The following is a 26,327-nucleotide window of genomic DNA, read 5'->3' as shown; positions in this document are numbered from 1 at the left end:
AACATTCGGTGAAGCCAATCCGATACTCTTAGGTGTTATTCTCACCTCCCTCAGGACAATTTTCAGGTCCGTTAGGCACAGCTGCAATTAGTTATACATCAGGCATGGCTTCAACTTAGTAGGGCTTTAATGGAACCTCCTTTCGGAAGCGTGAGCCTCTCCTCAAAGCTGGACTGCGGACTCACATGGTTCCGCCCCTACCCCAAGGGGTTTCAGATTCTTAGGGCAGGTCCAATCATGCAGTGGGTAAAGGCCTGTAGAGTGGAGGCTGCCGCCCCTGCCAAGCACATTGAGGGATAACCTTATAGCCAAGTCAGTAACCCCCCCCCCTTCGCTATGACAACATGACCACATTATTCATTCTCCGTCCTCCCGAAATTGGAGGGTCATGTCATGTGTCAGTGTGTTCGCGCTCCAGAGTCAGTATTACAACATCTGGTTCTGGGTACACCATGTGCTGGGTTAGGCAAACCCAATTGTCGATGCCTTGTCATCAAATTAGGTCAACATCTTCCGGGCCTTAGCCCCGTGGGTGCTCCATTCCCAGATCCCATCCTTGCAGTACTATGGGAGATAGGGATACTGAAGCCAGGCATGCCAGCCTGCATTCCATGGCTCTCCGTACAGGAGCCGCCTGCAACAGAGCAGGGTGTGTGTGCCGCGCATTAGGCAAAACCTCAGCGATAGGATTCATGGCCCTTATCTATACATCATTGGCCACAATTTCACGCCTCTGTAAGGAATAACAGACTATTTGGGACCATAAGTCGCAAGCTGGCCATTTAGCCTTCCAGCCCACAAAGGTGGGTTTCACTGACTCCATGTCAGAATTTAGGTTTTGGCGTGCAAGATAGTGTTGGGCACAGATGTTTGCCTGCATTAGTAAATTAACCACCCTCTCTCTCCAGATACCCCTTTCGGGCTCCGGGGGTCATGGCCCTCCATTTGAGCTTTCCAATAAGACGTTTCCCTGTTCCACGTAGCAGCCCTAATGGAATGCAGGGTTGGTCTGGGCTCACAAGGCCGACTTGTCCCGGAGGGCCTTGATTTGCTGCAAGGTACAGGTCTGGCCCAAAGTAATCCATTTACATATTTGGTGATCAAATTGATCAGCATGGCAAGGGCACAGCAGTGGCCCACGGCCAAACGCAAGTCAACGGATTATGCTCTGGCGGCACCTTATGGGTTTTATGGCATGCCACGGACCTGAGGAGGGGCCTCCGTTTTTATCACTTCAACGGTTTGCTGTTGACTTAAGGGCAATTGTGTAGTTTCCCTTAACGTGCTTATTCCTGAGACCAGCAGACTCATTGTACGCCGGTACGGGTGCTCTTACATGGGCACGTTTTGATGTCTGGAGCTTCATGAAGAGCTTGTATGTCTTCAGAATTCAGCTTCTGTCACCTTGCCACATTAAGATCCAGTGGCTCCATAGACATGGCATACGGTGGGAGTCCCCTCCTCACTCTGTCCCACCAAGTTTGTCAGTCTTCCTCCGCAGGTCCAGGTGCTGCACATTGGAGGGAATGACTTTGGCTGTAAGCCAGGCGAGGACCTGATGGAACAGGCCTTGGTTGAGATACAGGTGGTCCGGCATACCTGGCCAGAAGTAGCCTATTACAGCCCTCACTGCTCCCATGGATCAATGGGAAGGAATGGAATGACGTTGCCAGTGGCAGAGCACGTTGGAAAGTGCACAGAGAAATGGCTTATTGCCAGGTGAGTGAGGTGATGGATGCACCACCCGCCAGGGAATTCTGTGGACATGGAGGGAGCGTTACAGGTAGGACGGTGTCTGCCTGTCTCATTTAGTGAATAACATATGTCTGTCTGATCTGCAAAGGGGCCTGCGGGAAGTTCTTCTGCGCAGGTGGGGGGAGTTTCACAAGCTCTAGGCTTGTGACTCCTGTGGCGGCTAGGACGGGCAAAACAGGAAAGTAGGGATGGTGTGCATGCAGAGGCACCTTATGGTGACAGGTGATGCCTGAGGGCCCCCCGAACGGGTTGTGCGGTTCGGCGGGGGGATAAGGGTTGCCTGGGAGACCAACCCTACTCACTCACCCAGGTGTTGTGCGGCACCGGGTTGGGAGTGACACCAGAAGGTCTACCTCCCCCAGAAGGGGCAGTCCGGAGGGATGGCGAGATCACCGCCACCCCTCAGGCTGGGTATGTTTTCGCCCAAGAAGTGCCAGCTAGCCGCTGACACAGTTAGATGCCTGTCCTAATTACCCCTTTGCAGCTATTTCAATAAATGTGGCCCAGTTTTCAACCCAAGCTTGTTGTCTGCGTCTTCTTTAACCCATCTCCGCTCGCAAATGCCCTCACCCGGCGCCAGCTTGTCTGGCTAAAAGGGGGGGGCCATTGCAGGCGGGTGGGGTGACATGACGCAGGGGCCTTTGATTGGTGCACCCCAGTGGCACCACCATGCAAGGAGGGGCGGGCTGAGTTGCCTTAAACTCAGCCCCCTTCTCAAACTCAGCTCTCTGGCTCGACGCAGCTCCCTCCCACCCTCCCCTAAGCAGTGTGGGTTTATTACCGGTTGCCCTTTGGGAATCATGTAGGATTTTTTTGGCTCACAGTCCAATTGGCCTATTACTGTGAGTCTTTTTTGCCTACATCACACTGTTTTGCGGGTCGAGTGTGTCCTGTAAGGGAATATGGTCTTTATCATAGGTCACATTCCAGTTGTTGGCTAGGATGGGCAAAACAGGAAAGTAGGGATGGTGTGCATGCAGAGGCACCTTATGGTGACAGGTGAAGCCTGAGGGCCCCCTGAACGGGTTGTGCGGCTCGGCGGGGGGATAAGGGTTGCCTGGGAGACCAACCCTACTCACTCACCCAGGTGTTTCACGGCACCGGGCTGGGGGTGACACCGGAAGGTCTACCTCCCCCAGAAGGGGCAGTCCGGAGGGATGGCGAGATCACTGCCACCCCTCAGGCTGGGTATGTTTTCGCCCAAGAAGTGCCAGCTAGCCGCTGACACAGTTAGATGCCCGTCCTAGTTACCCCTTTGCAGCTATTTCAATAAATGTGGCCCAATTTTCAACCCAAGCTTGTTGTCTGCGTCTTCTTTAACGCATCTCCACTCGCAAATATCTTACAGATCTTTCTGAGAACTTCACTTGTAAAATACTGCATCTGAAAAAAAAATCTTCAAGAGGAAAAGAGTATAAAAGACCCCCTTCCCCACTTATCTTATTATTTACAAAAACAACTAATTCACAATTAAGTATGCATAGCTTTATGGATTTTTTTGCACCTTGCCAGTGACTGTGGAAAAAGCTGAAACTAGTTTCAGCAAGCTAGCTCTCATCAAAAACTGAAGGTGTTCTACTATGGGCTAAGAATGGTTATGCAACCTAGGTATTTTGTCTATTGCGGGTGAACATGCAAGAGAAAATAACTTTGGGAGATGATTAATGATTTTGCAATGAAAAAGGCCTGCAAAATAATGTTTAAGGGAATTTAACTATTTATAAAATGTTTACAGCTGCTTTGGTGCATTTGATTTTTTTTAAAATCAAAACACCAACAGGATAATACTTTCATTAGTATCAACCAAAAAGTTACATAACAATCCATAAGCTTTGTAGGACTCTTCTTCAGGCTGGATGTATGTTAAACAAAAATTGCATGTGCGTGCATGCGTGCGTGAGCGTGCACACCCCCTCCAAAGAAAAAAACAGGATGGGTGGGGCGGTGGGGGATCCAGTATGGGCCATGGTGCACTATTGTAACTATAATTTCATAAATAAATATAAACATTTCTTTCATGATTCATGAGATTGTGTTAAGGGATGCAATCTTGGTAAGTATATGGAGGAGGGTGTTACAAGTTTGTACTGGGCCCCGCCAAAATGATGCTTGGGCTTTGACTCAGACCACACATTTGCTTACCATATTCTACTGCTATAGATGATACATTCCAGATTCAAGTAGCTGGATTCCCTTGGGCCTGAGGGAACTGGCATTACGTTCAAGAGATTTTTCCTGTCTCCATGCTTCCTCTTTGTGACGTGGACCCAGCAAAGTGCAAACTTACTTCTGTTCATGCATGCCTGTTTTGCTTCTGCCTTCTTACAGTACCTCCACCCCCACATCTTTCCCAAAAGCCACATCTTGAAGGTCAGAGGCCCCCTGGAGGAGCACCCAATGTGGTGTGGAGACAGTAAAATCAGCTACCCTTTCACCATATGTAAAAGCACTTTCCATGTACTTACAGGCTTCTCTGGTTCAAAATGGAATGAGGGGCATAAATTTCACAGTAACAAACTTATTTATCCATTTAGCCCCTACCATTGCTAGATTAGTCTGAATGCTGGAAGGAAGGAAGGAAGGAAGGAAGGAAGGAAGGAAGGAAGGACTGACGGATGGAAAAGAAGGAAAGAATACTATTGTCTTCTGTTCAAAGCAACTCAAAAGGATTCTATTTTTGTATATTTTTTCCTATCTAGCTGCAACCTTCTGTATGAGATGCAGTATTGCATGGGGAGATTTAGTTTAAGCCAAGACTCTTGATTAACCTCTGCAGTTAAGTCAAATGAATGGCAGCAAGAACATGAAGCTCAGCCAGACTAAAAAGATGCCATTTTGGTACATGGAATGCTTCCTGTAACCCAATATATCACAAACAGCATGTTACAAAGACCCACCAGGAGTTTTCTACATAGCTTTCCTTCTTCTGCTGGCTGTGCACCAAGCAAATCTTTTCTTTGAAAATTGATTTTACTGTAAGATGAAGACTCAGAGAACAAGGTGAAACTGCAGTTGCAGCGATTAGCAAAGAACACTGCAGCCCTATGTGAACAACAACGACATCCAAACAGGGAAGATTGTTTCTTTCCTTTTAGTGTTGCCTCCAGGATGAGAAATGAAGTCAGCATATCTCACTGCACTGTAGATACGCTATTGTATTTAGAGCTTTCCCTACACAAAGAGGCCATGGTAATGGGTTTATTTTTCAGTGAAGTAATATCACTGTAGAATTTTACCTAAAATGACTTCCATCTATTTAAGTCTGTATGTGCAGTTGACAAAAAACAGCTGGGCCAAAACCTCCAAATCACTTGTTTGTTTGGACAGAGTATGCAAATCCACCCTAAATTATAAATCTTAGGATCATACTGCAAACTGACTTCATAAGGAGTGAGGTCTGCCCAATTTGTTTTATTCAGTAACTTTGAGAGGGAACTAAGCCAATATATGCTGAAACTTGAGACAAGAAATCCACAATACTAAAACTTCAGGATTTGTAATTAAAAACCCATACCCCATAGTAATGTGCACCTATAGGATATGAGTTCTGTCACAAATTCTATCAAGAGAAAGGTAGTGAGATGTGCCCAAGTCATGCTGAAATTAGGGATGTGTGTACAAGCAAAAGTTGAGCAGATCAGAGTTCTCCAAATTCCATCTCCAAGCTCGTTCCATACAATCTTTGTGTTGTTTTTGCATGAAAATGTGTGTGTATTTTTGTGCATATTTTTCCAAATATATGCACCAGTTGTGTGCATCATTGAAATATATGCATTCTTCCATTGATTAGAGTGTGTTTGTGCACATTTTTAAAAAATTCACATTTTTAAAAAATTTGGTCTGGGAGTAGGGGTGTACAATCCCCTCTTACCTGAGTCCGCTGAGGGGTCTGCGGGGGGGGGGGAGGCAATCCAGTCCTCCCCCCAGAATCCTCTCCGGCCGGCTCCACTCTGCGGTGAGTCCGGCTGCAGCCGGTTCCGGTTGCGGCCAGTCTGTGGCCGCAAATGGCGTCCAGCATAGTGGACACCATTTGTGTCCCTGCACTTTACCATGATAGGCTATGTAAAGATTTACATAGCCTACCACGGTAAAGAGCAGGGACACAAATGGCATCCACTATGCCATTTGTGTCCCTCCTAGGGATGGGGGAGAATTTCTCCCCGAAACTTCGGGGGGCCGAGTGCCAAAGCATTCGGTCCTCCGAAGGTTGTTGGGGAGAAATTCTCTGCCCCCCCGCCCCCCCGGGATGGGACTTACCTTTCACGAATGTCCCTCCCGGCGGCGGGTCCCAGCGGCGGTTCGGCAGGTCTTCGTCAGGGGCGGGGGCAGCAGCCAGTCTTTCGACCGGCTGCCGCCACCACCATTACAATGAAAGTAAAAAAAAAACACATGCCCCTGTGATAGGCTACGTAATGATTAACGTAGCCTATCACGGCTAGATTTGCAAAGTCAGCCATGATAGGCTACGTTAATCGTCACATAGCCTATCACGGGTGACTTTAAAAAAAGAAAAAAAAAGTGCGTACGGCTAATGGCAGCCCCCATAGGGAGCCACCATTCGCGTTCCTTATTTGGTCCCTGTAGTCTACGTAAAGATTTACGTAGAATACGGCGAAAATAAGGGCAACACCCGTGATAGGCTACGTGATGATTAACGTAGCCTATCACGGCTGACTTTGCAGATCTAGCCGTGATAGGCTACGTTAATCGTTACGTAGCCTATCACAGGGGCGTTTTTTTTTTCCTTTTCTTTTGAAGTTCGCGGCCCGGGAGACGGGGCGCTTCTCCCCGGCCTGAATTTCGGCCGGGTGAGGCGGGAAGCCTCCCCCCCGGCCTGAATTTCGGCTGGGCGAGGTGGGAAGCCTCCCCCCCCGGCCTGAACTTCGGGGGGAGCAGCGAAGCGCCTCCCCCCACCGCGAAGCAAGCTGCAAGACCAGGTAAGTGACTTTTGAGCACTCCTAGTCCCTTCACTTTACCGTGATAGGCTACATAAAGATTTACATAGCCTATCACGGTAAAGAGCAGGGACACAAATGGCGTCCACTATGCCATTTCCGTCCCTGGACTTTACCGTGATAGGCTACGTAAATCTTTATGTCGCCTATCATGTTAGAGAGCAGGGATGCAAATGGCATAGCAGACACCATTTGCATCCACAGTCCAGCGATACAGCCATGGTGGCCGTATCGCTGGGTCTTTGGAGCCAGCAGCAGGGAGGATCCACCGGCGAGGACTTTGCGCTAGAAGAAAAGGTAGGAGATCGGATTCTCCACAGACTTCAGGGGGCCGGATTCAATGGAATCCGGCCTCACTGGGGTCCATGGAGGATTTCTCCAACATCCCTATCAGGAGTGCAAACTGGGTATATCCTGATTAAAAATAAACTGAAACAAATTCCCCATATATCCCTAGTTAAAATCACCTAACTGAAGCCCTTTTGGGATTTCAGTTAGGTGTGATTTCAACAGAACTAAACTACCTTTCTTTAGAGTTTACAAAATTTTACATTGTGCCATTTGATATTGCTACTTTGACATCAGCTCTCTCTCTCTCTCTCTCTCTCACACACACACACACACGTTTCCACTTTAGTAAAGACAAAGTAGTCATGTCCTCTTTTCCTGAGGGTAATAACCTGTACTTATAATCAAGGTTCAGAGGACTGCAGTTTTGCATGTTTGCTTCTATGAATTCACAGAATGCCAAGTACACATTTCTGTGTAGACCTTATACATTTAATTTCTGCGGATGCTAATTAGACATTTAAGTCTTGCAGCTTAAGATATATTTGTTTTGTACCTTTTGAATAAAATACATTGAAAACAATCATCGTGGATGTTTGAAGGACAGCCTTGCCATCGTGTTCTTCCTTTGTCTGCTTATAAATTATACTTAAGCATCTTTATGATGACATCAACATAATGATGTATTATGGTGCCATGCAATCAGTAAGATATTTCCCTAGTAATATATTACTTCAAGCCATCAACCTAGGAGCATTACAGCAGTATTACTCTGACAATCATTTAAACTAGCATATCATCAGTGCTTCTGAGCATCCCTCAAACAGTGGAATATGTTAATGCATCAACAGACTGATGCTGCTGTAATATAAAATATAAGCATAAAAGGGGTGATATAATTACAATGGGTAGGCTTTCTCATACAGCTGAAATATGGCATTAGCATAATGGTGGAATGACGGAGCTATGGTCATCAGTCTTCTTTCCTAAGATATTTGTAAAACTTTATACATCCCAAAACGCACATATTACCATGCCACTCTAGGGATCCTTGTACAGGATATCTGTATGAGGGGGAACTGAACTGGCCAGCTTTGCTGAAATCGATGGGGAGAGTCTGGCTGCTATTCTGGAACACCTGAAGTTTCTGAACAGTCTTCAAATGCAGCCACATGTAAAATGCATTGTAACAGTCCAATCTTGAAGTTCGCATGGTACATATTACAGGAGCTAAATCTCTATCTCTAGTAAAGGGCATCATTGGTGTACAAGTAAAAATTGGCAAAAAGTAGTTCTGGCTGAATCTCAAATGGCAGAGGTGGATCCAGGAGAATGTGTATGCTTGATCCTTAAAAGGCAATATCATCAGAGTCCAATGTCTTTTAGGTCAAGTACCACTTTGATCCCTTGTGACAGGCTGAGGTGAGTCTGTGCCACCCACTCAGCTGGTCAAGACCGAGAGAATAACAGTACCAGTCAGGTGTTAGGGCAGTCAAGACAAGCATGACCTTGTACAGAAGCTGGGATCAAGCACAGTGGAGCAGTCCAAGGGCAGGCATAATTCCAGGAGCAAGGTCTAGCAGAGTTCCAGGTGTCAGTAGCACAGAAGTTCAGTCAGTGTGAGAAGCAAAGTCAAGAAGCTGTGTTTTACAGGGCTGAGCTGAACACCTATGTTTTTCCAGCAGCCAGCAGCTGAGAGATAAGATCTAATTGCAACTGGTTAGGCCAGCCTTCAGGACCTCTGTACTCCTGAGGAGCCCTGTTTTCCTGAGGAGACCCTTACTTCTGAAAGGCCTGGTCCTCTGGGCCCTGGGACAAATGCTTCATTGCCAGGTAACCACTTGCACCTTCTTCTGGCATTGGTTCACTCTTGCACTGGAAGACAGTTCAACCTCCCCCTCTTGACTCCACAGGAGAGGCACCTGCTAGAGACATCCGGTTGGAGCCATGGAGTCTGGCAGTGACTTGAAGAGTTCTGTAGGTTGCTTATCTCAAACAGCGGGGAAAAGGTTGAAAAACCTTTTTTCTTCCCCTGGAATTAAAAGGGGAAGCTTACAGTACCATCTGGATGAAATCTTGGAAGAACAGTTCCTTTTGTGAAGAAACAGAGGGGCTGAAATCTAAGAACAGATGCCTGAGTGTCATCACTGCACACTGCTTGAAACTTCTAAGCAATTAGGAGACACAAGGACAAAGAGCTCCAAACAACATCTCTGAACTTAAACTACCAGCAATATCTGAGGACTTGTAATTAAATTTATGTAAGTTTGTTTTCCTTGTTTCTGCTATTATACTTGCTTGTTGTGCTTTGGAACGTGGGGGATGGCAGAACCAAAGGAAAAAAAGGGAAGGCTTGAAAACGCCACCTACCCTCCCAATGGCTCCCCCGGCAAAGGTTTCAAGAAATGCCAGAGATGAAGAGGAGTTGTTTGCTTTGATAAAAACTATGTCTTTGCAGCTACGAGAGCAGTCAAAGAAACTTGAAACTATTCAGGACTCAATAACCACCCTTCAGGGGGCTGTGGATTTAATTAATATCTCTTTTCAAAAGATGGAAGTGAAGGTTAATGATCTTGAAGATCAGATTGTTGCGCATGAAACGGCCATGGAAGTGTCCCATAATGTTTTGTCTGCTCAAATCTCTCAACTGGAGGCCTTCAAACACAGAGCTAATCGACATATCCTTGGTATTAAAGACATGGCTACTGATATAGGCTTGACGGAATTTATGGATAAACTTTTGCATGAGCTATTTGCTTTGCCATCTGATTTCATACTTGATATTGAGCATACATATCACGTTCCTGGTTCAAGGCATGGCACTAAAGGGACTTCTGGGAGTGTTATTGTTCAATTTTCACGAGTCGCCACAAAAAAACTACCTTACGCATTCGCCAAGAGAACGTGGTGAGCTCCGGTGGGGAAGAGCAAATGACAAGATTATGCTCTTTCATGATTATACTAAAGAAATTGCTAACAGAAGAAGGCAATTTGCCAAGGCAAGAAGTTTGGCAATGCAAAGTAACTTGCAATATCTTATTAAATATCTGGCTACAGTTTGTGTGTTTTTTTGAAGATGAGATGAAGAGATTCTTGGATCCTGACGCTGCAGAAACATTTTTAATTGGTATTAAAATTAAATTCAGGGAACCAACTCTCTCAGCCTCTGGAGTTGGAACTTAGCCATTTTTACTGTTCTTTTGAAGTGTTGTTTGGGTTTTAGCTGATAACTGGTCAGGCAGCAGGCCAAAGATAAATGTTTGCATTTTTTCTTCTTTTCTCTCCTCTTTTTTATGTTATATTGTAATAAAGTGCATATTTGTGTGTGTATGTGTGAATACACATATAAATCTATTTTTAGATACGATACTACTTAAAATATACAAATGGTTTGTTCCTGTTTTTGTCTTTCTCTTAAACTTCTCTCCCCCCCCCTTTTAATTAGTATTATCACTATTAATATCATTAAGGGATTATTGTTGTTGCTGTTCCTTGCTGGTTAAACCTTTAATGTTTATTAATACGTGTTAACTGAATAGTAATTTATGGCTAATGGAAATGAATTGTTTACTTCTATTTCTGTGCTAGAAGACTGTTGTGATATTTGGTTTGTCTTTATTGAAGTTTAATATAATTCTGTTTTTTTCTCCCCCCCCCCTTCCTTCTTTTGCTATCCTCCCTTTCTTTTCTTTTAGAATACTGTAATGTTATTGTTGGTAGTGTTTATTTTATTTGTAATTGCTTGGGTGGCCCTGCACGGCATAGCTTATGGCTTCACTGAGTTACGCAAGCCCCTTTGCCACAACAAAGCAGTGATCCATGAAGGGGATGGTTGTACTAGAGACCATGAAATCCCAAGCTGCCCCAGACAGAGAGAACCATTTGGAATAAAGATACAGAGAGAGCACCATTGGGGATGAAGATGAAGTACTCTTCACAAAACACCCAGATGACAGAGAACAAGATCACAATAATTTTGCAGTTCAATTCCTACAGTTGCATTGCTTCAAACTTCATACTCCACTTCTCCATAGTGCTTATGTGTGAAATACTAATCAAAGTCTATCTCAGCAGTAAGAACTATACTTAGGGATGTTGGAGAAATCCTCCACAGACCCCAGTGAGGTCAGATTCTATTGAATCTGGACACCCAAAATCTGTGGAAGATCAGATCTCCTACCTTTTCTTCCAGCACGAAGCCCTCGCCAGTGGATCCTCCCTGCCGCCAGCTCTGAAGACCCAGCGATACGGCCACCATGGCCTTATTGCCAGACTGCGGATGCAAATGGCGTCCACTACACCATTTGCGTCCCTGCTCTCTAACGTGATAGGCTACGTAAATCTTTACATAGCCTATCACGGTAAAGTGCAGGGATGCAAATGGCATCTGCTATGCCAGACGCCATTTGCGGACACAGACCAGCCACAGCCGGAAGTCTGGCCATGGCCAGCTCCGGCCGGCAGGTCCGCAGACTTGCCGCAGAGCAAGATTGCCTCCCCCCCCCAAGATTTCATCCAGATGGTACCGGATTGCCTCCCCCCCCCGCAGGCCCCCCAGTGGACCCAGATAAGTGGGGTTCGTAAACCCCTAACTATACTCCATGAAGATCTGTCATATAGCTAGGTGTATATTTCAGACAAAAGACCCCTCTATCATAAAATAGCCCTAAAAACCTGTGTATTTAGAAAATGAGCATCCCTTGTTCTCTTATGCTATCTCTATATGCACTGGGGAAAGATACAGCCTTAATAAGAAAATACAGAAGTATAACAATTAAAGTATATTTGACAGATGCAAAACGTCAGAATTTTTGCAGCAAAATAATGTCACTTTAGAATTTTCGATAAAACAAAGAGTATTATACCAATTATGGTTTGAATGATAGCTAAGTGTCACTTGTAACCCATAGACTTAATTCAGTTTTAAATGTTCCACCACAGATGGCAATGTCCTACAATATAATTATGCTATTCAAAAGATAATTACAGGATTTTTTTAAAAAATATATTATTAATTCATAGTATACTACAGGCAGTGTGGCTCAGTAATGGGACACAAGTTTAAAGTTGTATGATGAACATATTTTTCTTTCAATCCTGTCAGTTTATCTTCGTGTCTGTATGTATAACCTCATTTGGAGATAACATCAAGTCTAAATTTGAGGTCCGCCTGGTCCCCCTTGCAATAGGCCTTGACCAGGAATTACATCTTGAATCTTCTATGTGTAATGCACATGCTTTATCAATAAGCTATGGGACTTAACCCCCTTCACACAATAGTGACCCCCTACAGGAGGCTCTTATATCTGGCACTTTAGATCACTTGGTCATCCTAGCATTTTCAACTTCAGAGAAGAGCCAAAAAAAGTGCCTCTGTCTTTCACTGAACAGTTCCAATGAACCGAGGTGGGTGGGGTGAGAAAGCAAGCGAAAATAGCTTGCATTTTAGAAAGATGATGAGATTGCTCCTAACAATACTTAACTGCTGAAATACAGCTTCTCAATTCCTACTTCAAATTAAAAGTGCAGAGTTGATGCTCCCTTATAAATTCTCATAACAGAGTTGGAGGGCTCTCAAGTCTCAGGTAGATTTGGTCCTCTTCATTTTTATTAAGGATGTTTCTCTCTGCCTCCATTGATTAATAAAGGTTGCATTGACAAGCGACAGTGCAGTGACACAAAGTGGTTGGGAGGTAATTTATAAAGAACCCTTTTTATATGCTTAATTTCTTCATTTTCTTTGTCTTATCTGCTGCTACTTTCAGCCAATCTGCAGTAGCTGACTCAGTTGGTGAAATATCGTGGATCAATTTACTAGAAGCCATTAAAATAATTCACCAAACTGGGAAATGCACATATACCATGCATAGTAACTGAAATATATTGTGCAAAAGGGGCCATTCTATCAGAGTTTCAATTATATTTTTGAATGTAAGTAGACTCCCTGTGTTCTTGTTTTGTCCATAGCTGTTTGCAGGGATGTTACAAAATTAGCATTCTGTTCATATGCATTATTCACAACCTCTTATGGCCCAATCATACTTTTACTGAAGATGGTTTTAAAATCTACTGACTTCAAAGGAAGCTGGACTTGACCTTCATAATCTTTGATACCCTCTGATATTACTGAGGCCAGAAACTTCAAAATAGAAGTTGATGTACAGACCAGGGGTGGACAGAATGTTGATCCCAATTGTCAAGTCAAGTTAAAAGAAACGGTTGTCTTCTCCAGGGTGGCCTGCAGTCCTCTTCCCTACCTTCAATCTAGTAGAAGTGTCAACCTTTGTATTTAATTTGATCTGCAATTGTTGCCCTTTTTTCAGCCTGCAGTCTTGGCTGAGTACCATTCTGCATTATGATGAAAGGAAGAGGTGGCAAGAGGCAGAAGAAGATACCAAAAATGGAGTTTAGGATGATGAAAGAGAAGAGAAGGCAAGGGTTCTGGTACCAGAATTACAACTGAAGCCATGGAGAAGGCCATAAGTTAGGGCATTGGGAACAGAGAGAGATGCCGGGGCATGTGGGTAGAAAAGAAAGGAGACAGTGTTAAAAACCAGAAGAGCAAATTGAGAGGAAGGCCTTAAGTTGGTGCTTGAAAGTTGCAATTTATTTGTGAAGATTGCCTAACATGCTTCGACCAAGGGCCTTCTTGAAAGTGGGGATAGTTGAGGATTTTGTTCAGTCTGTTTTCTAATAAAGACTTACTAAAATTCACAAATGTTTTCATAAATGGGACAGAAAAATAGACGTGAAAAGAGATACGTAAACCTGAGCTTGTTGAAATTCTCCGTTTTCCACCACTCTGCATGCCTGTTTTCTTCGTTCACACAAAAAAACTGTGCATTTTTCAGTGCATATTTTCCAAAGGTGCACAATGTTGTGTGTATTTTCTTTTTAAAAAATACACAGTTCTTTCATGTGCACTTTTCAAATGTATATGAACATGCTTTTCTTTTGTTCACAAATAACATTGCAAGCTCAGAAATGTGTGAACTTGGACCGCAGATTGCGTCCACATTCCAGTTCAGGCAGGACAAACTGGGTAAATTCTGGTCTAAAATGGGAGAAAAGCCCAAACTGGCAGATTCATCCATTCTTATTTGAAAGTTTATTCTTGGGGGGAAAAAAAACTGGACCAGAATAAGACCCTTGAAAATCATTTCCCCAGAGGAAGCCTCGGCATTAAAGAACATTGGACAGTCAAGCAGTTTTGCTGTTCTTGAGCATTTGGGGGGCTGTGGTGTAGTATGGTCAAGTAGGGATGTACCAACCCCCCACTGTCCAGTGCAGGGGAGGGGTCCATAGAGGGGCAATTTGGGCCTCTCAGGGCCCCACGGAATCCTCTGGAGCCCTGCTGCATCCACTGGCTTTGGTGGAGTGACTCTCTGGCTCCCTATAAGATGTACGCTAATGGTGGCTGCCTTTAGCCTATTGCAGGAAAAATACAGCTGTAAATGGCCTATTATATGCCATTTGCAGCCATAAAGCACTGACTTTGACCTAAATTGAAGCTGTTTACGGCTGTATTTAGGTTAACGTAAGTGCTTTAGGGCTGCAAATGGCATACAAGATGCCATTTATGGCTGTAACTTTCTTGCAATAAGCTAATGGCAGCTGCCATTAGCATATCGCATCTTATAGGGAGCTTGAGAGCTGCCCTACGTGAAGTCCTCTGGACCTGGAGATAAGTGCAGCTGCTGTGCCGTGGACTCCAGAGGTCAGATTCTTTGGAATCTAGCCTCATTTGTGTCTGCGGCGGAATTCTCCAGCATCCCTACGGTCAAGTGGAAATCAGGAAAGCTGCAGCAGCTCATGAAGGATTCCAGTTACAAGTCACCATTCCAATGCCATTTCCTCCAGTGCTCTGGACCTGACATCCCCCTCACAAGTAGGGATGTGTGAAAGTCACTTACCTTTTCAAAGGGGGTGATTCGTGGTGGGGGGGAGGTGCTCTGTACCTCCCCCCGAAATCCTAACCCAGCCAGCTCCGCTCCACAGCAACTCCGCGGAGCCACCAGCCGGGTGCATTCGCAGGCATGCGGAGCCTGCAGACGCAAATGGCGGCCGCTATGGCGGCCGCCATTTGCGTTCCTGTTTTTTTGCCATGATAGGCTACGTAAATATTTACTTAGCCTATCACGGCAAAAAAACAGGCACACAAATGGCAGCTGGAGTAGCCGCCGCCATTTGCATTCCCTTTTTTAGCCGTGATAGGCTACATAAATATTTACATAGCCTACAATGGCCTCCGCAGGGACGCAAATGGCATCCCTGCATTAGCTGTGATAGGCTACGTAAGTATTTACGTAGCCTATTATGGCAAAAATGGGGAAGCAAATGGTAGGGATGTCAGAGAATTCCGCCACAGACTGAAATAGGATCGAATTCCCTTCAATCTGTGCAATGGAATCCTCTGCGGAACGGCACCACGAGGTCCTGCGGAGCCAGCAGTCCTGTGGCTTTTTTTTTGTCAACTGCACAGAGTCTCGAAATTTTTGTAAATAAAAATGCAAGGTAGTATATTTCGATAATAAATACTCAATTTTTTTTAAAAAAATAAATAAATTGTGCTCACTGCCTTGTTTGTGGGTGTTTTTTTCAATTGAAATTAGGGTTGGAGGAGAATTTCTCCACGAATGTTCAGGAGGCCAAGCGCCGACGCATTTGGCCTCCCGAAAGTGTTGGGGAAATTCTCCGCTGGCCCCCCGCCCCCCCCGGGATGGGACTTACCTTCGGCGAATGTCCCCCTCGGCGGCGGGTCCCGGTGGCAGTTCGGCGGCGTTTCGTTGGGGGCGGGGGTGGCGGCCGGTCTCCTGACCGGCTGCCGCCGCCACCATTGCAAAAAAAAAAAGTAAAGTAAAAAAAACACAACAACACCCATTTTGTGACGAATTACATAGCCTATCATGGCTGACTTTGGAAATCTTTGGAAACGTGTGTGTGTGTGTTTTACTTTTTTTTTCGCAGCCGGGTAGACGGGGCGCTCCTACCCGGCCTGAATTTCGGCGGCGAGGGATGGGGCGCCTCCCCCCCGGCCTGAATTTCGGCCGAGCAAGGCGGGGCACCTCCCCCCCCTCGCCTGAACTTCGAGGGGAGAAGCGAAGCGCCTCCCCCCCACCAAGAAGCAAGCTGCGGGACAAGATAAGTCCCTTTCATCCATCCCTAAATCCTCTGTCTCCGTTTACTTTCAGCCAAAACACTTCCTCCTCCTCGGGGCTTCCTAAAACAAGGAGCCCTGCATGAGTATTATTCCCGCTGGTAGGCTTTCTATTTCCACATCCAGCCTTGTTGGTGACGTTGTGAGGCTAAAATGGAGAGAAGTACCAACTCTGTGCATGTCTACTCAGAAGTAAGCCTTACTGAGTTCAATGCAACTTACTCCTACACATGTCAGCACCCCACTTGCCCCCAGCTCAGCTTTGTATTTCCACATCCAGCTCATTAGCAAACCTCCTGTTAGTTATCTCAAAAGACCCTTGGGTGAATGGGGTTTTTTTTTTCCAGGAAACAGCTGGATGGAGGGAGATTACACACACACACACACACACACACACATGAAGAATATAGTTCTTCATATTCCCTGGTATGTTTATTCCTCATTTTGTCCATTCCCTGAGCATGTGCAGAGTGTGCTTTTTATTCAAACAAAAAGAAGGTTGCTGTTCTTTCCCTTCATGCTGCATTTCTACAAGTGTGACTGCTTCAGAAAGAACTTTCCACTATACTGTCTCTTTTTCTTCAAGAGTTTCATATAACAGAAGTATGATGTAGTGGTTAGAGTCCAGCCCAAAGTCACCCAGTGAGAGAACTAACAGGTTTGCTAATGAGCTGAATGTGGAAATACAAAGCTGAGCTGGGGGCAACTGGGGTGCTGACATGTGTAGGAGTAAGTCGCATTGAACTCAATAAGACTTCCTTCTGAGTAGGGATGTTAGAGAATTCCGCCACGGATCCCGGTGAGGCCGAATGCCAGTGCATTTCGCCCCCCGAAATCTGTGGCGGAATGGCCTGCCACCCCCCACCCCCCCGGGGATACCCCCCCGGGATGAGACTTACCTGGGGCGGATGTTCCGGGTGGCGGTGGCTGCGGTGGCTGGTCTTCCGATCGGCTGCCGCCACTGCCATTTGCAGTCTGGAGGGGTTTTTTTTTTTTTACAGGGACATGATAGGCTACGTAAAGATTTACGTAGCCTATCAAATTACGTATTTGTTTGTTAAAACAAACAAACAAACCGCGTACGCAAATGGCGGCGGCTCTGGCCACCGCCATTTACATTCCTTATTTTTCGCCGTCTTAGTCTACATAAATATTTACGTAGATTATTACGGCGAAAACAAAGCAGAACGCAAATAGCACCCGCTACGCTATTTGCGTTCCCCTTTGTTTTCACCGTAATAGTCTATGTAAATATTTACGTAGACTAAGACACTATTTGCGTTGCCCTTATTTTCACCGTAGTCTACGTAAAGATTTACATAGATTACAGTGACCAAATAAGGAACGTGAATGGCGGCTCCCTATGGGGGCCGCCATTTGCGTACGCGCTTTTTTTTTTTTTTAAAGTCACTCGTGATAGGCTATGTGACGAGACGATTTACGTAGCCTATCACGGCTGACTTTGCAGATCTAGCCATGATAGGCCATGTTAATTGTCACGTAGCCTATCACGGGGGCGTTTTTTTTTTTAACTTTTTATTTCGCGGCCGGGCGAGGCGAGGCGCCTCCTCCCCGGCTTGAATTTCAGCCGGGCGAGGCGAGAAGCCTCCCCCCCCCCGGCCTGAACTTCGTGGGGAGATCAGCGAAGCGCCTCCCCCCCACCGTGAAAAACTGCGAGACCAGGTAAGTGGCTTTCGTGCACTCCTAATTTGGCCTCACTGAGATACATGGTGGGATTCTCTGATATCCCTACTCACAAGTGGACTTCTGATACTGAAGTTTTTCTATTTGTTAAACCTCAGGGCTAAAAGAAACATTATTTTAAATCTGTATCTAAAGCCTTATTCTCATTTTTACTCCAGAGTAGATGCAGGGGCCTCCAGTTTGAGACCCTGGTGTGGGAGACAAGTGAGCTTTAAATATCTGTATCAGCCCTTATGTGCCTACTCTAGAGTAAAAGTTAGAAAAAAGATGTAGCTGCTAGACATGGATTTAAAGTAATGTCTGTTTTGGCCCTCAGTCATATTTTCTTCAGTGATCTTCCTCCATTCAGCTTCCGGATGTTTGTCCTGTAAAGGTTTTAATAAGATATCATATCTTATCTTTGTTTTCTGTTATTTTAATATGAACATTCTTTAACTGTATGTCTCCACACAGTAGATATGCTGTCAAGGTCATATCACAATAATTCCACCTTACATATTGGAAACGAAGATAGATGGGGAATTGACACATTGCAAGGTATCACTACAACAAGTGCACCAGTTTGAAGATTTCGTACTTGCAAAATTCCAACAGAAACTAAGTTAAGTCTGTGATGTGAGGCTCATTTTTAGTTACTACTGTTAATTTCAGACATAAAATTTCACCCTGATAGAGAAGTTGTGTGCTTCTTAGCCTTATTGTTCTCCAGATGGAATGTAGTAGTTGAGAATGCTGAAAGAAACTTGGTATTTTTTTAAAAATGTAAATAATAATTTTAGAATGTCTCAGTGAGGTATTTAGTGCCTGGCCTTCGCTTCATTATTCAGCATCAGTTTGATTCATAGGGATGCGCGAATCAGTGCACTCAAACTCATTGAGGTTTTTCAAATTCCACCTTGTAGCTCATTCCAGCTTGTGTCTGTATTAGTCTTTGTTTTTCTCTTTTCAATCAAAAATCTGTGTGTGTATTTGTGTGCACATTTTTCCAGATGTACACACCAATTGTGTGCATTTTGAAGGGTAAATTTTTTCTCTCCCCTTGATTAAAGCATGTTTGTGCACCTTTTTCAAAAGAACACCTTTTTCACACAGATGATTCAAATGTACGCAATTGTTTTTGTGCCGTGAATTGCACCATATATTCAGAAACCTACAGGCTTCAACCATACATATTGTGTTCAGGTTTGGGTCTGGGAGGTGCAAACTGGATAAATTCTGGTCATAAATGAACTGAAACAAACACATCCCTAGTTCTTAATTTGTGAAATGGGAGTTGCATCATTAGGTTGCGCTATTGACCAAGTGTTGTTTCCTCAACTTTGATATTAGAATCCCTGATCTCTAGTAATTCATGAGTTTATACTTTTAGCAGGGCAACATCTGGCCCATGGGCTTAATCTGACCCATGCTGGGGCCCAATCTCGCACATGGAGGGTTGAGCACCTTTCGCATCCCCGCCCCCCTAAAGTCATGACACAAAGGGGAATCCTCAGCTTATCTCTGAACTCAGAGATAAACTGGGATTCCCCTTCACCAGTTCCTACACTGCTTGCACTCCTGTTGGGGATCTATGTGGCACAGGAAGGAGTACCCTGACTTGGCTGGGGCTTGAAGGATTCAGCTCCCTTCCCCCACCATATGTGTCCCAATTGGGATGTGTGGTGCAGAAAGAAGCAGTCCAATGGAGGGGGGGGAGTTAAGTGGGTGGAATGAGGAAGAAGACATCATGGAAGGGAAAGGGCTTTAGGGGTGAGACCCTGCCCTTTGAGGTCATCCAGCTTGCTGGCTTGACTCGGGGAGGGAGGAAGTAATCTGGCCCATGGACCAAAAGTTGTTGTTCTCACCTTTTATATAGCCTCATCTCTTGTATATATGGCTCAGAGAGTACAACAGGAAATCATGATTGGCTCCAAACCAAGTATCCTTTTGCCATTTTGTGACAAACTCCACCTTCAAAGTCCCATTTTGTGATTGCCCCCACCAACTAAATTATCATTTTATACATGGTTCCAGTTGGAAGACCAAGGAGCTCTGGTGAAAGGTGGTGGTGGTGGTGGTGGTGATGTAACCTTGATTTACATCATGAGGCCCATCTCTGTTGTGGACCATAGGTGATATGGAAAGACCACTGTCCCTGCCGTAGGGGAGAACCTGACACCACAAGAGTAATTGTGAGAGAAGGGGAGAATTCAAATAAACCCTAATGCATTCAAAACATTTGTTGCACGCAGAGTTCTTTCATGTAGAGGATCTCTAGTCTACATAGGTACATTGATGCACATATGGGACCCCTTTACTAACTTCCTAAACACACAGTTGGTGGACGGATGGGGGTGGTGGCTTTTGTTTCAGTGCCAGGGAGGCAAGGCTCACCCATGTGGAAGCACAGCCTCTTCATGCTTGCTTTGAATGTGTGATGGGTTAGGGATGTCAGAGAAATCCACAAGAGATTCAAACGAGTTGAGATTTCTATGAACCTGACCTGAGGATTCTGTAGCTGACCAGCTTTTTTTGAGTTATGTAGACTTGCAGGCCTTTTTTTCCCCTTTACTTGTGGGGGGGAAGGGATTTGCACAAATGCAAACTTGTGCAAATGCATACTTGTGCTACTATGTATTTGTGCAAGTGCACAAGTACAAATGGGAAACATTTCTCATTTAGAGAGCCAGTGTGGTGTAGTGGTGAGAGTGACAGACTGGGAGCTTGGAGATCCAGGTTCTAGTCCCCACTTGGCCATGGAAGCTCCCTGGGTCACTTTTGGCCAGTCACAGACTCTCAGCCCAACCTACCTCACAGGGTTGTTGTTGTGAGGATAAAATGGAGAGGAGGAGGATAATGTAAGCCGCCTTGGGTTCCTTGCAAGATGAAAAAAGGTGGGATGTAAATGCAATAAATAAATAAATTTAAAAAATCTGATTCCACCAATGAGCAGACGATGGAATAAAAGACACCTGACAATCCCCAAAACACAGACAGAAAGGATTTAACAAAATAAGGACATCCCTAGATAGGGTTTGTATGAATACCCCCCACCTGAGTTTTCCCCTCTGTTGACATTTCAGTCGATTCACAATGTTATATTTTGTATGAAGAAGATCAAACAAGCAAGATACTACAACTACCATTTTGTACAAAGTTTGGTGTGAATATGGGAGAAGCTGTATACAAGCCAAGGACTGAAATCATCAGCCAATTCATTCTGAAGTTTCAGTTTAATTTATTTATGCCATCTGGGATTATACAAGACTAACAAGAGTGAATATCTTGAGTGTTATGGCACCGAGTCAGTTTTGCAGCAAGTCGCAAATCTTATGCCTTCCTTCTTTGCTTTCTGTGCATAACAACTGGTATTTTGTTGCATAGGGGGAGGGCTTATTTTTAAACTTTTTGTCTAGACTATTAATTGAAGCTAAAGATGAGAAAAGAAAAATTCTAGTGTCATAAACTAGACAATGGCTGCACAGGTACTGATTGGATTTGAAATGTTCATGATTATAAAGCTTTTCAGTTTTGTTTTCTGTAAGATGTCTGGCTAGGTTAAAATCTGTAGACCTTCAGTTGTTCAGCCGGTAATAATTCCTTTCTTCATTTTCTTCCTTCTGTTTGATAATATATTTTTACATTAATTGTTTCCATATTAGCTATTTTCCTCAGATATTATTTGAGGTTTTCCCTTATGCCCTTAAAAGTTAGACTTACATAAACTTATGGACTCATAGGATGACTAAGGCTGCAATCCTATACACACTTACATGGGAGTAAGTCCCATTGAGCTCAGTGTGTTTTACTTCTGAATATACATGTATAGAATTGTAATGTAAACCTCCCCCTCCCCGCCTCCCACAACCACCCATACTGGGTTGCTAAAATGGTGTTCAAAGTATACAGGTCAGACATTAAAAGTGCAGTAAGAACAACAGTAAAATAAACAGCACAACTAAAGTGGAACAGGAATTAAGGTGGCCATGTGTCCTACTTTACAGAAGACAATCCTCTATTTTAGGTATTTCTACTTCAGGGGAGAGATACTTCTGGCCCATAGACTGGATCCGACTCCCATGACCCTGGTGGAGGCCCCCCTCCCTGAAGGCCCCCCTACTCCTTCTGTGTGTATGGAGGTGGATATAGGTAAGAGGGAATTGGTACAATGAAGGAAGAGAGCTAGTCTCTTCCTCTGCAGCCCAGATTGCACTCTCATCTCTGTGCATGGAGAAAAGGGCAGCCACTCTTTTTCATGCACAGAGGAGCAATCTGAGCAACAGAGGAAGAGAGCCGGTCTCTTCCTCCACCACCCAGATCTCACTCTTTAAGTTGGATTAGTATGTGTGTGTGTGTGTGTGTGTGTGTACTGGGGAGAAGCACAGTGGGGCTGCATGCCAGCAGTGGGAGTGTCCCTTCCCCGTTTGGGCCATGATTCCATCCACTGCTTGCATGTGGGGCCTGACATGTTTGTTTACTGTATATCTAGTCTGGCCCTTGGGCTGAAACAGAATCCCCATGCTTGCCCTATTTGAAAGACTATCCAGTCCAAATCTGGCTGAACGATAAAGATCCATAAGGAGGGATTGTCAACTGTTGGCCCATCAACAGTTAGCACCTGGACAGCAGAGTTGAGCAGGCACACAGGTCACCCGGTCATAGTTTTCCCCACTCAGGTAAAACAGATTATGTTTCTATTTTAATTCTAGTAATTATTTCTAAATTTGCATCTATGCACATAAATTAGCACATGCAAATGTTATGCAAAACTATGCCCTTGTTTGTACTTTTCTCTTTTTTTGGTGATGCATTCCCATTTAAAAAGTGTGTGTGTGTGTGTGTGTGTGTATACATGTATCTTCTTTTTAAATGGAAATACGTATATACAGTATATATAACCACTAACAGGAATAACTTTCAAAATAAAGACATCTAAAGAATGGAGAGGGCAATACAAAATGAAACAAACTGGGGGTGGGCGTAAAGATGCATTTAACTCCCCAAATAGGAAGCTGATTTTTAAAAATGAATCATGAAAATGTCATGACTCAGGAGTCCAGCAGTGACATGGACTCTGAAGTGAAGATCCAGTGGTGCCAACAGAAGAAACTCCAGGTTTGAGCACCACTGCAGAACTGCCAGAGACCCCTGAGGCTGAGCCTCCAGGGACCCCTGAGCCGAGCCCCAGCACCAGACCAGCATCCTCATCTACAAGAGCCCCACATTCCAGGGAGCCAATGCGCCAATGCTGGCACTGTGCCAGGCATGGACTCTTGGAGAGACAGAGGAGTGCTAGGCTACAAGCCGGAGGCCTGCCCCTTTAAGGCTTCCATTCTGAAGGAATGGGTGGAACCTGGAACTGTAGCATAAAAAGGCTTCAGTCTGGCCTCAAACTTTGTTGGAGCAAGTTGCTCATTAGAAGCTTCTCTGGGTGCTGCGATGGCTGCCTTGACTCCTGGCTCTGGCTGCTGGGTATTGATCCCTGTGGGTTTCTGCAGTCCAGGACAGGACAGAAAATTGCAAAGTCTGGAGGGGGACTGCTTTCAGGGATTTTGTGCATGGTTCTCATTCCTATGTCATGACTGAATAGGCTCCATCAAAGAAATGGTCTGCCTGTTAGTCCTGATAGTGATAATTACCTAGGGTTTGTGTGTGTGTGTGTGTGGGGGGGGGCGGGGGACTGATTCCAGGAACCAGCTCCATACCGAGAGATTATCAGTATTGCCAAAGCTTCCTCTTCAGCCTGGTATGGAAAAGGACATCTTGATTTTGACAAGATTTTAACGGAGAAATGAAATCCTTTGACATTAATACAATTGACATGTACTGTGGGTTTGAAAGATGTATAGAACACATGAAGTGATGCAAACCTAATTATTTACCAAGTAGATATGAAAATGAGTGCTGTTCTGGGATACTCTTGGGTAATTATGGGAGAAGAATCCCAACTGATAATGTACTAATGAAAATTTTATTGAACATTAATGAACATTATATTGGCAGAGTTAAAAATCAACAACAACTAAAGAGGTGAAAATAATTAATGTGAATTTGGCCAGACATATTGATGCTGTGATGCTTAGGGAACTGTTTTGCCAGTAAATTACATGGGGTAATGAAAGAGTAATACAGATTTCTTTTTAATTAAAAGACAAACATAGAAATTCAAGTTGGCTTCTAAGTAGGGATGGGTATACAAGCAAAACTAGAGCTCATCGATCTTCTCCAAATTCCACCTCGAAGCTTGTTTCATCTTGTATGCATATCAGATTGTGAGCTTCATTTTTTTCTTCATCAAAATCTGTGTGCATTTTTGTGTGTATTTTTCTAAATGTATTCATCAGTTGTGTTTAAATGTGCACAATGTGTTTGTGCATGCTTTTCCAAAGCACATTCTTTCAGGTGCATTTTTCAAATACATGCATGCCGTCAAATATTTTATTTTGTTTAAATTGGCAAATCACACTGCAAGCTTGGAAATTTATGGACTTCAACCACAGATTGCATTTGAGGTCCGTGTTTGTTCCAGAATGTGCAAACTGGGTAAATCATCAAAACCAAACTGGAATGAATACATGCCTACTTCTAAAACAGTGTGGTGTAGTAGATGGAATGCCAGACTTTGACCCAGGGAGACCTGGACTCCAGTCCTTATTCAGTCGTGAAGCTCCTGTGAAACTAGTCATTCAGTGTACCCTACCACACAGCTAAGACAAAATGGGATAACTTGCTGGAGCATGCACAGATGTGATAAATTAATGATACAGGCAATGCCCCCATCCTTGGGCATTCCTATTGCTGTAGAAACCTCCGTAAAGAGCCTGTTGCAAGAGAAAAACCATTTGCATCTTATTTTTCTCATATGGTTTTCATAAGAACTGAATAAATGGCCATGAAATGCATATTTTGTGGAGACATTTTTGAAAAACCAATTGCAAACTTTAAAACCCAAAGCTCCACGGGCTTTCCACTGCACATGTGAAACTCCTGCCCATATAAGCTTCCCATTATTTTTAATGTAAAAGACAATTCTGCACACACATCTGTTATAGAAAAAAACATCTAGTGGGGGAAAGTTAAGCACTTCCCTCCTGTCCCTTTCCTTGAGTGTTCCTACCATGAAATAAAGGACGTTGTTGCAGGAAGCTCTTCTTGTGCACTGATGTTCATGTGTCTACAAGAATTATTGGATCATCAGGACCTTTGACTTTAGTTTGTGAACCTTCAATGCATCTGGCCACAGTCCAACAGAGTTAAGCATAATGATTTGTATCCAATGTTAGTCTAATGTATGTCCCATTCATTTCAATGAGTCTACTCTAAGTAGGACTAACATTGGATATAACCCATTGACTTGGATTGTAGCCCATGCCTAAATATTGACTGGCATATGGGACTTGCAATGGACACCTGTATTCCTTTTAATACCTCATGTCAGAATGTACTGGCTATTAAGAACACAAAATTATGGCATTCAGATTACCTTGCTTTGAAGGTATTTCAAGTGATCTGGTCTAATGGTTTACCTCCAACATTATATTATAACATATAACATAATGACAAAACTAAAGGTTGTTTTGGAGAAGCCCCGATGGCTGCTGCTATTATACAGAATACCTGTGGAGGGTGTGCCCTAAGGAGGGGAACAGAATGCTTAACACTTCTCTGCTAACCTAATCCATCCTCCACCCCTAATTATTCCCCCCCCCCAGTATTCTATGTGTATCTTGGAAACATGGATGTGGGACCACCGTGGTGAAAACCTGGGTCGAGGATTCAGGGGGTTGGGGAATAACTGGCAGGTGAAGAGTTACGCATTCCCTGATGCAAATGGCTTCCTTCGGAAAGGGAGAAAGAGGTGCAGGAGCCTCCTTCTATGTAGTTGTGGGACAGCATGCAGTTTGCCCCTGTGAGGGGTATTTTTCCCCACTGAATTTTTGTTAAAGGGGAATGTACATTTTATAACAGCTTGAGAATATCTACTGTCTGGGTTGCAGTCCTGGCTTAGATCCTCAGGTAACTTAATTTAACTTAAGAAAGTTCACAGAAGGAAAATTCCCCATCCCATCCTTCCTGCTACTGTCATTTCCTCCAATCCTCAGCCTTTTCAGGAACAGAAGACTCTGATGAAGATGAGGATCAGATGGCTCTTCAAGGGGAAGGACAGCCAGTCCCCTATTCAGGCTGGCCTGGCCCTAGCCAGAAAATACAGGCCATCGACCTCTGAGTCAGAGAAGGAAACCCCACAGGAATCATAATTTCCCCAGCCTTGCAGAATGTGAGACTACAAAATCAGGTTAGTCCAGCCAACTTCTCTAGAAATGGCAGGGTGGAGGGAGCTGACCACACTACAGATCAGGGCTACCTACTCATAAGGCTTTGTGGCTTTAGCTTGCTGCTGAGACAACATTAGCCTAGGATATGAAATGGCCAGCTATCAGAGCTTACTCAGAGTAATCCATAGACTGTTTGTGGCTGCCTTTTATACA

Source organism: Heloderma suspectum, chromosome 4 (assembly GCF_057233095.1).
Source record: "Heloderma suspectum isolate Gila_16-S chromosome 4, 16-S_ref, whole genome shotgun sequence".
NCBI lineage: Eukaryota > Metazoa > Chordata > Lepidosauria > Squamata > Helodermatidae > Heloderma > Heloderma suspectum.
This window is presented reverse-complemented; position numbering follows the sequence as displayed.